Below are 11,154 nucleotides of genomic sequence, written 5' to 3' on the forward strand. Positions count from 1 at the left end.
CGCCGCGGCTGCCCCGTCCCAACCTCCCTTTCCCTGCGCGTGGGGAGCGGCGGGGCACGTCGGGGCCGCCGGGCTCCCCCGGCGCGCGGATGCACACGGGGCCGGGGCCGGGGCCGAGTTGCTCCCCCAGCACCTTGCATGTCCCAGGGCCCTGGCACCCTTCTAGCAGGCGCGGACCCAGCACCCTGGGCATGACTCGGGTGGCAGCCCTGCGGGGCCGGGGGCTTGGCCTTTACACTGGTCTTGAGCTGTGGGCTGGGGACAGTGACAGCGGTTTTGCTGGGCAGAGCCGGGGGCATGCGGGCAGGCGCCACGTGGGTGCACACAGCGCACAGCCTCCAGCCCTGGGCGGGCACAGAGTCAGCACCAGCCCTCTGCCCCTTGCTGTATGATCCCCCTTCCCTGACCAGGCAGCTCAGGGTCAGGCCCGTGTTAAAGTGTTGGGGGCCTGTAACACACAAGGACATGTGTGGAAACTTCTGGGGCTGCCACAGGGCTGGCCCAGCACTGCCCAGGCTGCCTGTGTTCCTTCAGGCTCCTTCGCCCTCTTTGCGGGGATGGAGGGTGAGTGGGCAGGGTTATTGCCTTACCAGCTGACTTCTGTTTTGCCTGTCACCCGATCTATGTAATAAACTTTTACAGCCTTTAAAGTGTGTTGCCGTTCCTCTGGCATTGCTCACTATCCTTGGCAGTGCTGCTGCTTTGGAGTTAGCTTTTAAAGGGACAGCATGTGTCTCCCAGGCCAGGGCTGGGGGTGGCAACAGGAGCAGGAGGCTGTCCTGGGGCAGCTAAAGGGCCATGGACTGCTGTAGGATCATGCTGGGGCCTCCCACTGCCCTCTCAGAAACCTAGGAGCTTCAAATGTCACGGCCAGGAGCATGAGATGACTTATTCCTTTGTAAATCTGAGAGAACTAATATCCAAAGCTGGCTAGATAAGTGCTCTGCATGGCTATGGGTGCTGGAGAACATGTACAGACAGACTGTTTACACAGGGGTAATCTAGTAGTGGATGGGCAGTGCCTTCCCTGTAGCATAGGGCATGGCCCTCTTGATTGCATTTTAATAACACTGACCACCACTGTGCCCCTCCCTGCTTTACGTGTGGAAGGTTAGGTAGGGTGCTGTGCCTTGTAGTTATGCAGCAGTTTTGACAGTTTTAGTGATAGGTTGGACCAGTCTTACCCAAACTTTTTGCCGGCTGGGCCAGATTGACAGTGCCCGGTTTACTCACAGGCTGGCTCCAGCCAGTGCTCCCAATCCAGCACCCGGGCACTGTCTGGCCACATGGAGTGCAGGGGGGAGGCTGGCTCCAATGCAGCCTGGCAGGAGATAGGAGCTTGACCCAGCCCCATGCGGAGGGAAGGGGGTATGGCTTGGCTCTGATTCAGAAGTGGGGGACCAGAAGCAGGGATGTGGCCTGGCCCCATGGGGGAAGAGGGCATAGTTTGCCTCCATCCAGTGGCACAGGGAATGGGGTTTGAGGATTTGGCAGGAGGGAGAGAGTGCGAAGGCTCCTAAGGCTGCATTTGGCCCATGGGCATGAGGCTGAGCAGCCCTGTGTTAGACAGTGGATTTGTATGGGATGGTTTTGATGGGGATGATTCTGCCTCAGGCAGGAGGTTAGTTTGATGACCTCCAGAGGTCCCTTCCAGCCCTACTTTTCTGTTAATCACTGTGCTGGGATGACATTGCTCAATCCAGTAGAAACCTATTCTGCAAGATTCAGGAGTGTAAAGCTATACCGGTTAAATTTAATGACTGGTAAATTACATCAGCTTGGGTGTCCTCTGCCTGCATCCATTCAAAAGTAGTAATTTGCTAAAGGCTAACTTAGTGAGGTGCAGTTCCAGCTGCCAGTATCTGAGTGGCACCTCTGTCTGGTCCTGTTCGGTTGTAATTAACATCAGTGCACAAACCAATGTCAGTGTCAATGTCTGTCCACACCATGAATGGGCATTCTCTGCCTGATGATAAAGCTAGCTGTTATGATCAGTCAATAATAGGAGCTTGCATTTCTCTACAACCTTTGGTACTGAATGCATACAAAGTGTTTCTTTCAATCTGTCTGTCTGTCTGTCTATTTGTCTAATCAAGGTTTCCATAAATCACCCATGGTCAAAATGTATCTGTCTCTAGGGAGAATCACTATGCAAGAGGGGGGAATTTTATTTATTTGTTTGTTGAAAAACTTTTCTGAATGAAACATACTGAGGGAGGCAAAGCTGTCATGTGATTTAGCTGGGACACTCACAGAAGGGCCCTTGGGTTTCATTTGGGGTGGTTGGTCATTAGTCCGGACAAGAGGACGTTCACCAATGCACTCCTACCTTGCCTCAGGGTTTATCAGAGAAGGAGCAGTGAGCGTCCTTCAGGGGCAGAACATGTGTATTCTAGACGTACTGCTGGTCACACTCACAGGCAGCACCCTATGCATGGACACCTCCTGACACATCTCCTGTGCTTCTCTGCACAGTGCCTCTGCCCCTGTGATGATGTGCTGAGAAGCTCGTAGCCTTGTGGCAGGAGGATGCAGTGGGCACAGGACAGGGGTTAGGGTTACTGGGATGACCTGTCCTGGGCTCTCCATCCCTGGAGCACTGGAGCCTGCCCAAGGCAAGGGAGTTGAACACCACCTGTGCAGAGAAACATGGGAGGTGTGTCAGCTGGTATCTGTGCATGGGGTGCTGGCCTCTGAAAACATATGGCCAGTGAGAGTAGTCATCACTGGGGCACTAAGATTTCTCATGACCATGTCCTGATTCCATGGGTTAAATGTGGTTCTATAGGCCAGATCCTTGGCTGATATAAATCAGCATTGCCATGATGTTGAGAGAACCAAGATGATTTATACCCACAGAGTTCCTGGCCCTTTGTCCCATGCACACACGGGAGTCCCAGGCTCCAGGATGCCATAGCATAGCTGGGAGGTGGGTGGGTGGGCTATGACTTCCCATGCTGCCACAGCAGACCCAGTCTGCTTCTTCATGATATTTCTGTCTTCACTCCCTCTTCTCTACACCCCTGCCTCCTCCCTCCCCCATACTGCCTCTGCAGCTTGTCCTCGTCTGGGAATGTCATTACAGTGTTGTTGTAACATGTTGCAGATGGTGAGTGAAGCTGTTCAATAAGGCTGATCTCTGCTGTGCTCACCTAAATCCTCTCCCAGCAACCTGATCCATGGCTGCTCTCTTTGTTTAGGGGCCTACCGCCAGGCTTTGTTGTACCTGGCTGCAAGGAGGGAACCCATCAGCTTGGCCACACTACCTCCATGCATGCCCAGGAGCCCTTGAGGTGCCAGCTCTTGGAAAGGAGATTGCCTTGGAGTGGCTCCAAGCATGGCCTCACTTTGCTTCAGGCCTGGTTATTGGGGTGGGCTCAGGGCTGTTCTGAGGCCTCATTTCTGTGAGTGGGCACACATGGAACAGGATTGGGTAGGCAGGAAGTGCCCTGGGCATGGCATGAAGGAGTAGACCAGCCTTGTGAGCCCCAGACACTGGATGGAGACTAGGAGAGGGGACATCCACACCCCTCACCCCACTCCTAACAGCATAGCATTATTAAAAATGTGCATTTTGATAGCACAGCCAGAAGAAGCCCTAATGAACCAGACAGCTATATAAGCGAGCACGGCCCACCTGCATTGCCTCAAAGACATGCCAGGCTAGAAGACAAGAAGTTTGGGATTCAGTTGTAAGGCAAGCCATGATTTGGAGGCACAAGCTGAGGGACTGCTCTGATTAGCTGATGGACCCTTCTTGGAATCAAGGGTTAACTCCCAGCTCTGGTATAAAAGTGGTTTGGTGCTGTGGGTCTGATCTAGGCTGCTCCAAGCATCTGACCTGACTGGGAGTAAAAAACTCCCTGTCCCTCACCTACAGGAAACGGTATCAGAAAATGGGTGTCAGAGCTGGCTTGAGGATGGGGAATCTCTTGGGTCTTTGGTAACTTGCAAGCTGCTGTGTAAGAGCTGGGAGAAGCCATGGCAGAATTTGGAGGCCAGTCCAAGTGTTCACTGAGTGAGTCTTGGCCTCCCTTGTGGCTGGAATAACCACAGCTCCAAGCTAGGAGCTGGTTCCATTTCGTCCGGGACTCTAAAGGTGGGTGCTGTGGGAATAGATTTCCATGTGGACTGTAATGGGCACCTGTGTCCCAGTGAGTCACTGCTGTCTCTGAGACAGGCACAGATTATAGGTTTCCTTCCTCAGCAAAGACCAGAGTATTTCTCTCATCAGGCTCCAAAGCTCCAATGTAGTGATGCTTAATCCTCTGTGCTGGGCACACATAGGACTGTGCATGGATGCGCTACAAATGGGAGTTTTTGCTCTGCAGGGGGGGAGCTGAAAAAGACCCCCCTCCCCAAGCTGAGATCATAGGATTTGTGTGTTACCGAATGTAGTTGGGTTTCCATTCACCATACGCCACCAAAAGGGAGTGCTGCGTTAGTGGGTTCTGCCATCTCTGGCATCAGTCCAGGGGCTAAAATATCAAAATCCAGGAGTCCAGACCCCTAGTCTGCTGCTCTGCCTGCTAGACTATAGTCACCTAGCAGAAGTTGGGAACAGAACAACCCAGGAGTCCTGGCTCCCGACTCTCTCCTGCTTTCCCTCTGGCAAGTGCATATCAATTGGGGACCTGCCAGGCCTCCCCAGCCAGTAAATTGCACCCTACAAAAGAGCCCCTCCTTACAGGAGCACAGCTGCCTTCTGCAGAGCCCTGTGCGGGATGTCTGATTAGAGGGGGTACCCACACATCAGGTGTGGCCAGGGCCCTGGTGCTGCAAGGGGGGAGAGGAATGCCCCCCAGGGGTATAGGGATCTAGGCTGGGGGCTTCTGGCTAGCTAAGGGCTTCCTACAGTGCTCAGCAGCAAGGTGCTTCTTCACCCTTCCTGGAGATTGTCCCCAGAGCTATTGCAGGCAGTGCAGGAATCCAGAACCAATCCTTTCACTTTTGGGGCTGGCAGCTCTCTCTCTCATACCCCAGCTGGTGCAGATTCCCGTAGGTGACATGTAGCTCCCAGAGCACTTTCCAGAAAATCTCCTGTGTTGCAAGGGGCTTTCCTGATGGCTCCATAATGGCTTTGGGAAACTGACATCACTTACTCACGAATGGTTCAAGGAAGCAGTTGCACAAGACAGGCTCTGATGCCATCCACTGTCCTCCATGCCCCTGTTGCAAAGCGAGGTGGGGAAACACCCAGCTGGGTCCATGGGACTCAAAGTGATACTGCAAAAGGGAATGCTTTGCATCAACTCTGGTTGGGGAGGGAGAGGCTTGGCAACCCTAGCCTCATGCATGGGCCAAATTCAGCTCTCCTTTGCACGCACTGATGTCACCCTGACCTTAGTTTGCATGTATGAAGAAGAAGTTGAAGGAGGTCCATCTGTTTTTAAATTGCATCCTCTAGATGATCGAGGCTGTGGGACCATATTGAACTGGAATGACATGACAAGTGGAGAGCAGGCCTTGCTGAAGAGCATCCACATAGGATGAGTTGTGTTTCACCAGTGCCTCAGAGCCCCAGTCACAGGCCAGAGTCCTATTGTGTTAGGTGCTGTGCAGACATGAAACAAAAGGCCAGTCCCTGCTCCAACCAGTTCACCAGTTAAGATTAAAACAAAAGACAGCAGGTGGAAACAGACAGACTGACTGCAAGAGCAGGCAGGAACATATTGTCCTGGGAGCACCAATCCCATAATCGTTCTAAACATGTTTACACCCTAAGATCCATAGGCGACTGGTAGGGGGTGCACGGGGGTTCACGTGCCCCCCGTGATGGGACCGGCAGTCCCCCCAACGGCCGACACTGATGCTGTCGGTAGAGCTAGTGCCCCCCCTGACAGGGCCGACACCATAGGCGGCTTCTGCAGGTGCCCCCCCAGATTCAAGAGGCACCAGTTACTCATGCTAAGATCCCACAGCCCCTCTCATCCATAGGGAGGGGCCTATCCCCCATGGAGCAAACTGAGGCACAGAGAAAGGAAGTAACTTACACAGGGAAATGCAGTGAGAGGCTAGGAATAGAGCTGGGCCTGGACAGCCAGTGGCCTGGATCTCACTGCACCTCACTGCCTGGGTCACAGTGCATCTGACTGACGGTGGCAGAGACATTAGTTCTTTCCCTCCAGCAAATGCAGCTCCTCCCTGTGCTGCGTCATCTGTGGTGTGGGGGCTCCCTGAAGAAAGCTGGTTTTCCTGGAATGAGCAGATTCCTTGAGCAGATACTTGCTTATGTCAGGAGTTATTTTGTGATCTCTCCTTTCCTTCCCTTCTACCTCCCCCCAGAAATTGGTGGTAGAGAAGTGAAGATATCTTCCCACGGCTCCAGGGGCTGAGTTGGAGCCCTTCTCTAGAGTTATGCCAGACCTGAGCCTAGCTGACCCATCAGTAAATAGGTACACGGACGGTCATTTGGTCTAGGGAGCCTGGAGGCTGGGCATGCTAGTAGCCATCCTTGTATGTTGTGGATCATAATTGCTTAGAGCATGAGCTAAAAAGCCTGGACTTCCCAGCTGGGGCTGTTGCAGATTAATCAGCCACGAATTGGGCACCAAGGTTGGGTGAGGGGTAGGAGGGGGGACTTAAAATGCACAGTCAGTGGTGGTGGGTGGCACTGGGAGGCTGGGGCTGGAGACCCAAAGCATTGGAGTTTGGCAGTGGGGCTTCCTAGGCTAGTGTTGGTGGCCTCTATTTGTTCAAGAGCACGTGGGATGTAACCCCACATGCCTTGCTGCAGAGCTGTCCTCTGGCTGTTGTGCCAGTGTCCTGGGAAGCCCAGCCAGGCTGCTGGCATGGGACCTCAGCCTAGTGCAGAGGAGAGCTAGTAGCGGCCATCTGCAAACTGACCAGTCCATCCTGCACAGGAGTAAAGGAGCATAAGTCAGGTCTGTCATCATCACCATGGATAGCAGAACAGACAGCAGGGCAGCCTTTGAGGGGCAGCTACATTCCCTGTGTGCATGAGTGGAGAGGAGGAAGGAATGGGCTGAAATTTGCCAGTACCTCAAACGCCCCAGCCACCACAGGTGTACTGGCATACCAGGGGGCATGTGCTGCTCCAGGTAGCGCCAGTCCCACCCTGTGGTGGGGGGAATGTCTGAACCCCAGTCTGCTTCTAGGACAACTGGAGAACATGCTGTCTCCTTTAAAGGGGCCTATGGCCAAACTGTTGTTGCTTCTACCAGGCTCTGTACAAGACAAAGCCTGTACTAGCAGATGGGACAGTAGCTTAGGACAGAAGAGATGACAGTTCAGTTCACAGCTCCACTGCAGACTCCCACTGTCCCCTTTGACATATTGTTCAGTGCTCTGTGCCTCAGTTTCCCCAATCGTAAATTGAGGATGACAGTCCCTCATAGGGAAGTCATGCAGCTCAGTGCAGGGCCTGGTCAGTAGTCATAAAGCTCAGCCTGGACTCCTTTTTGCAGTAAGTGGTACAGATCCATTAGAGGTCACCAAGCTATCAGATACTTGCCTAAGTGGTGACCAGCAACAGGCCCTTAACCATGGGATTGATAGGTGTCAGAATCATTTGTGCTCTGGACTTAGTGAACAACATAGATTGTTGATACAATGAATGTATATGAAACCTATGTAGACATCAAAGCTACTGCCTTTTTTTGCAGGAGGGAGCTAGCAAGCATCATGCACGTTAGAGCTAGGAGAGAAGGGGATAATTTTTCAATTATTCAAAACAAAAACCAAACCCATTTGTTCTGGATGAAGCCAAATGAAATTTTTCGGCAAATTGAAAAGCTGACAAGTTTTATATCAAGTGAAACATTTTGTTTGACCCAAGACACAACATTTTGCTTTGATTTCAAGCAGGGATATTTTTGACATTGCTAAATATTTCTCAGAATATGTTCACAGGAAACTGAAAGAAAGTATGTTAGAATTGGAAAATCCATAGGTTTCTGTTCCTTTGAATCTTGCTTCCTTTTTTTAGAATGGCCAGTTTGGCAAAAGTGACCAGGATTCAAATGCCTGGTGCTGGATTTGCTTTTTTTTCCAAGAAGAAAAGTTTCAACTAAAACAATTTGCCCAGTATATCTATGTGTCAGGGTACAACTTGTTGATGGAGGCAGACAGAGCTCATCCTAGCTCTCTTTTCACCATAAGGACTGACCCTTTAAGGGATAATGGGTTTGGTCCTATCTGTGACAAAGTTAGCTCACCTCTCCACGAGGACAATGAACAAATACCTGATAGTCAGGTCACATGGCTAAATCCAGCCTTCCTAGGTGGAGAGATGCTTTAGGAGTTATGGGGCTTCTTATAGAGAGCAGGTCCTGGGCTGAGAGGAGATGATGGACTCTTGGGAAGGAGAGGCCAGCTCCAGTTCTGAGGCTCAGGGTGGGAAGTCCTGTGTGTTTGTTTTGGGTTCCTGGAAGTGGTGGACTTTTTTTTTGCTGTGATAATTATTTAGTCTGAGGGCAGAGACATGGTAGCTGAGCCAGGCTGTGTGAACTGTCCTGGACAAAGAGACACTGAGGTACCCAGAGCTGGCCTGGTCAGGGTTGGTGCTACACCTGTGTTGTTTGTACTCAAACAGCTTCATGCTTGTTACAGGGGTTCCAAGGTGTAGAGCTTTGCTGGTACAGGCTTAGGAGGTGAGAGGGAATATTAATTGGACTTCACACTTGCCTCTGCCTTAATTAAGTTCTTGTATTTAGGAATTTCCCTTTCTCCCATCTTGGTGAGAAACAGCCCTTGAAATCAAGTAGCCCTGAGCAGCCTGGAGGAAGCTGCCCATCTGGGAGCCTCTGCACCTCCATGGAGCCATAGGAGATCTGGACAGACACCACAACTGCATGGGATTCTGGGGAAACGGACACTGACTCGGCTCTCTGTGCTAATGGGCTTGGAGGGCTTCCTTTGCTGGAGGTCTGAGTCTTGGCATGGGAGGGCCTGATTGCATCTGGATGGAGGGAAGCTGCTTGCTGGCTTCGGAGATGGGTTGCAACTGCAGGAGGCCCCCAGGCAGATGTAGTCATGGGAGGCGTTTGGTGGACAGAGCATCAGTCAGGGAGTTAGGAGGCCTGGTTGTGTCCTTGCCTCTGCCATTGATGTGCTGGATATCCCTAGTCAAAGCACTTTCTCCTTCCCAGGCACTGTCTTAGACTGGAACCACAAAGGGGCTTTGATGCCACTGTAAAACAAATATTGACTGTGGTAACTGCTTTGTAACAGTGATGCCTGGCTGCTCACTTCTTGTAAGGAGAAGCTGCTCTCAAGCTGGAGAGGAGCAGACTCGTCCATTTGATTTACAGCTGCATGTCTTGATGCTCTCCAAGAGGCTTCAGAAAGCATGCTGGCATTCCCCAGGCTTAGCACTAGCGCTGCTGCCCAAATGCAGTGTTAATCAATCAAGGTGACAAGGCAGCCCTGATTCACCCTCCCCATGTTATTGTACTGCCCTGCTGCAGCATGGCTATATAGGGTGGAATAGGGCTTTGTAGGGTTGAGAAATGTGGAGTGCCTAAAGCACCCTGGATTGCCATGCCATGGGTTGCCATGTGTTGTTAGGACTGTTAGGTGTGCAAACCTAATTCACAGTATAAACCCAGAGATTTCAAATAGGAATCCACAATGTTAAAAAACATACTGAGTTATTGTGGTCTTTCTGAGTCCTTTGCAACAGAAAAATGCTATTTTATCTTTCTGCACTCAAAACCCAAGTGAAAACAAAGCTGACCTTTTCTGAGTGGTGTCTTGAGTCTATCAAGGGGTGCTTCAAGTTTTAAAAAGGTTAAGAACTGCTGGCCTAAAGCCTACTCTGGAAGGTGTCAAGTGTGGGAGGTGGCATTCAAGCTCCACTGACATCAGAGGGTGTTCTGTGGCTGGCTGACTTAGTGATTAACATGGGTCAGGCCCCTGCCTTGTTCCCTCTGCTCTACCTGAATCCCTTCACTGCCCCTTGTGCCCCCTTGAGAACATCCCCTCTAAGAGAGAGGAGAGCATGCTGCTCTTTACCACTTGTGTGCCACTGTCAGTCCATGGCCTTCTCTGTCACAAGCATTGTGTCCCTGTCTTTATGTGCTGCCAGATAGGATTGGACTCTTTTGGTCCTTCTCCCTCCCCCTCAGTTCAGTTGTGGGGATGTGGCTGAGCACAGCTGGCAGCCGCTCACATTATTGTGTTAAGCCCTGCTGCATAGAGGCATATCAGCTCTTCGTGCTCAGCCGCTGCTCGCACTCGCCTTAAAAGGGTCAGTTCTGCATCAGGGCCAAGGCAGCCCAGCAGACATGAACTTGGGAGGCAGCGTGAGCCTCACGCAGGGGAGCAAACCCTGAGTCCCACCCAGTGGTTCTAGAAGAATCAAGCCTTAAAGCACATCTGGTTCCCTGCGTCACTTACCTGCACCCTTCCACCCTGGGGTGAGTTGTGGCATGCATGAGCTTGTGGGAATTGCTCTGTTTTTGGGGGAGAGAGATCTGCAAGCCAGGGGTGTGATATAAGACACTACAGGTTTAACTTTAAACAGGGAACAGCCTGCAACTCTGGCCTCAGATACTGGAATGGTGAAAGTCTGCACGCTGCCCTCCCTTGGATGGCATTGAAACTGCACCCCAGTGTGTCATAAGCCCTAGATTGCAAACAGTTGGTGGAGTTTCTCTTTTAGTGGGGAGGGAATGTAGTGGCATCAGGATGGAGAGGGAAGGAGGGGTCTTTCTCCCCTGATTCACACCTTCCTCCTGTCCTCCAAGGGGTGTCATTTTTCCAGTCCAGCTGCTGTATCCTCTCTGGGGTGCTGCCTGGGGGCTTGGCCGCCCAGCATTCTCCACGGCCTTGGGCTGCGCTCCCTCCCTGGGAGGCTGAAGGCAGCATTCCTTTCCCCACTTTGTCTTTGTCTTTGTCTGTCCCCTCCGCTTGGAATGCAGCCGCTTTTGTTGGCTGGTTTATGCATGGCCGCTGTGAGGAAGGGCTGTCTGATTATCAGCTGTGGGGGGACCAGCAGAGGGTGCCCCAAGACCCTGGATATAGTGGTATTTTCTTGTACTTCAGAGCCTGGAAAGTGACACTGAAATCTGTAAACAAAGCTTAAATGTGAACCCAAGTCCCAAACAGGATTGGGCCCCGTGTAAACAGCTAGCCTCAGCTGCGTGCTGTTATGTCTGTGGGGCAAGAGTGGGAGCTGGGGGGGCCTGCCCA

The 11,154-nt window shown here is 51.9% G+C and overlaps 1 protein-coding gene across 9 annotated transcripts in view; it reads left to right on the plus strand.

Annotated features, from left to right (window-relative positions):
- Positions 1 to 11,154, plus strand: part of SEMA3B (semaphorin 3B) — a 93,120-nt gene that overhangs the window by 50,421 nt on the left and 31,545 nt on the right. The window contains exon 1 of one of the 9 annotated variants that reach the window (XM_025204382.1): positions 6,309 to 6,395. The exons of 7 other annotated variants lie outside the window; for them this stretch is intronic. The gene's annotated coding sequence lies outside the window, so the exon portion shown is untranslated. Of the gene's footprint in view, positions 1 to 6,308; positions 6,396 to 10,223; positions 10,380 to 11,154 lie in introns of those variants that run through there. One more of the 9 variants, XM_025204380.1, reaches the window with a different exon arrangement.

This window comes from Alligator sinensis, unplaced genomic scaffold (genome assembly GCF_000455745.1).
Source record: "Alligator sinensis unplaced genomic scaffold, ASM45574v1 scaffold858_1, whole genome shotgun sequence".
NCBI lineage: Eukaryota > Metazoa > Chordata > Crocodylia > Alligatoridae > Alligator > Alligator sinensis.